We start from the raw sequence: 3355 nt of genomic DNA on the forward strand, positions 1-3355 counted from the left end.
GTTATAAAAATAGGAAATGGTAAGTAGGAAGATTTCATAAAAACCCAGAAAGACTTACATGAATTGATGGTGAATGAAATGAGGAATCAAGATAAACTATACACAATAAAGGTGAAAGATTCTGTTAAGCTTCACTTATCTCAGCAATACAGTGATCAAAGACAATTATAAAAGACTTTTTTCAAGAAAAGAACTGTGGAGTTTGAATGAAGATCAAAGTGTGCTATTTTCAATTTTCAATTTTTTTCTTGTGCTTTTTCTTTTGTTCTGATTCTTCTTGTACAACATGAGTAATATGGAAATATGCAAGATGATTGTGCATGTATAACCTATATCAGATTATTTTCTGTCTTAGGAAAGGGGGAAGGAGGGTAGGAGGGAGAAAATTTTACAAAGATGAAGTTGAAAATATGAATATAATTCAAATGGTCTATGCAGGTGGCAGAGGACATAAAGAGGTGAAAATCAAATATTGAGCTATTGTCTAATGAAAATCCATAGACAAACAACTGTACAACTTATCACAACAATACAGATATGTGCTATTTATTTCATTATCCAAAACCCACTGATCTTGAGTCATTTCATTAACAGGATGTTGGGGCAAGGGAGGATTCACTCTTTCATTACAACAGCCCTTAATCTCAGGATTGAGGAATACATGCTTGCAAATAGAGATTAAGAATTTAATGAGGTTTCTTTTTTCTCTAGCATAATAAACATTATATCTGGAAAATCTAATGACAAGCTATTGAATAAGTGAGGGTCACCTAATTTTAAATTTACATTTAAACAGTGATTGATGCCTAATTCAATGTTTCATATCTTTTTTAAAAAGGCATTTACTACTTAATCTCTGCTTTTTCTACTCAACTATAGTTCTGACAGTTATTACTAAATTTGCCATAATTGTGAGAATACTTTTAAAGTGACAAATAAAATATGTTAGATAAAGCAATTCTGTCTCTTTGGAGCTTATAACTTCTTGAAGAGTTCATTTTACCCCTTCTATAGGACATGGAAAGATTGATCATCCAAAAAGATGTTCCACCCTCCATTATTCCCCCTAAAAGAGGGAGATGTTTTGGGAATGGAATGCATGGCAGTTACTCAGAAAATATTTGTAGAAGCTAACTTGAAGAAAGAGTCTTTGGGGAATAAAATATCAGTTCTTTTTTCTTTCTCTGTATGCTATTAGACATTCTTATCATGTATCAACATAGACTGCTAGATGACCATGGGATCATCAGAGATACAAATATTTTTCTCCAACTTTACATGTGTAGACAGGTTTATTAGCTCATCTTGGTAGTCAAAATCTGTACAATGTAGCTCTGTTGGGGCAGCTAGATGGCACAGTGGATAGAGCACTGGTCCTGGAGTCAGAAGAAACTGAGTTCAAATCCAACTTCAGACACTTAATAATTACCTAGCTGTGTGGCCTTGGGCAAGCCACTTAACCCCAATTCATTGCCTTGCAAAAACTAAAAAAAATGTAGCTCTGTTAACTGAACTCATGAGAATGACCAAAAATCCAAAATGCCAGTTTCTTAATTTTAAGGATTATTGCCTGACAAGTTTAAATTTCCCAAACCAAAAAAAAAAAAATATTTACTTAGAAAACAAAGTCAATGTAAAAGGAATTGAATTATTTCAGGGGATAGTATCATCAAGCTACAAATAAAGTGATTCAAATACTTTCTATATAGGAATTTATGGGCTCAATAGGCAACCTCTACATGGAAGTGACTACCACTGAGAACAGCCTCATTTCTTTTTTCTCCAGTTCCAGACCTAGTTACATCTTGAAACACAACTGGATAAATTCCTCATCCCAAACTATTTGTTCTTCTTATTCCCTTCTACATCACAGGCAAGGGCAGACTCCTCTCCAAAGATGTGGAACTTTTTTTTATTCAATTCTGTACATATGGGGACATCTGCCCAAGCCAAGCCCACCTTAACATATAACACTTTGCAGAGAATAAAGCATCCTATGTACACACAGACACACACACACACACACACATTATATATGAGAGTATTTGCCTTTAAATTGATAGAGTCTTCTGTACCACATCCTCCCACTGGGCATCTGAAATCTCCTGTGCTCAAGCATGTACTCCTGGAGTGGGCAGGTTTACTCCAGTCATTGTCCATTTGACCAGTTCCATGTGTTTTGAGTCCATGGATATGGTGCTTCTGCCGCTTAGTGCTACAGCTCCCTTCTCTTCCTCATCTTCACTCTCCACAGCAGGGTCAGGTAAGTGCAGCCCAGGGCCTGGATACATTCCTGAATGTCAGTGATAGCATCTTCAATATCTTCCACTGGTGCTAGTTTGACTTCTTCTTGCTCAGAGTTCTGGTTCACAGGCTGGTAAGAATAATCTGTTGGGTCTGGCCTCAAGTTTTTAGACTCTTCTTCATGTTTTTCACTGTTCTGGTCACCTGTGCCATCTGTGGGACCCTGACGCTGCCCCAGATCCTCATTCTGATTTGGAAAGATCTACTAAGGACCCATTTTATCTTCCCTCAGAACCACTGCTGCCATGCAGGCCTGGGCTGCTCTGAGCCCGCTGCCAAATCCATACTCCAACTTCTACACTCATATATCTAGAACAGTTAGGTGGCACAGTGGAAAAATTTATGGGTCTGAAGTTGGGAAGTCTCATCTTCCTATGTTCTTAGATGCTTATTTACTCTTTTACCCTGGGCAAGACACTTAATCCTGTTTACCTCTTTTTTTCATCTGTAAATTGAGTTAGAGATGAAAAGGGTAATAATTACAATATCTTTGACAAGGACAACCCATATGAAGTCATGAAGAGTAGTACACGATTGAAATGACTGAACAACAATAATTAAGAAGCAATGAATACTGTGATTCACATACTTGCTCTTTAGGAATTTATTCATTTAAAGAATAAAAAGCCTCACATGCCTTATCAGGAAAAGTTCTCTCCTTTGGATAGCACTAAGCACAGAGTGTAAGGTCCTAAATTAAGTGAAAATGAATCAGAATTTATCCAGTTCATTTTCATCTTTTGACAGATGAGTAAACTAAAACTCAAAGATATGAAGTTACTTGCAGAATGTCATATAGTTACCAAGTTACCAAGGAAACAAGATATGAACTGAAGCCAACCCACACCAATACAGGCAAATTCTCATCTTTTATTCTATTTTCTACATGCAAGCCTATATTATTTGCAATATACCCCAGGTATTAGACTTCTGTGTAATGATGCTTTTAGATTTATTTAAGTGAAAAATCTTCTTATAGAATATGAACTCTTTGAAGGCAAGGACAGTCTTATTTTTTGCTCTCTATTTCTACAACCTAAGACAGTGCCTT

The 3355-nt window shown here is 36.2% G+C and overlaps 1 pseudogene; it reads right to left on the bottom strand.

Moving 5' to 3' along the window:
* Positions 1–2051: 2051 nt before the first annotated feature.
* LOC141511968 (male-enhanced antigen 1 pseudogene) lies at positions 2052–2599 on the bottom strand (annotated as a pseudogene).
* Positions 2600–3355: the final 756 nt, after the last annotated feature.

Source organism: Macrotis lagotis, chromosome 2 (assembly GCF_037893015.1).
Source record: "Macrotis lagotis isolate mMagLag1 chromosome 2, bilby.v1.9.chrom.fasta, whole genome shotgun sequence".
In the NCBI taxonomy this organism is placed as follows: Eukaryota; Metazoa; Chordata; class Mammalia; order Peramelemorphia; family Peramelidae; genus Macrotis; species Macrotis lagotis.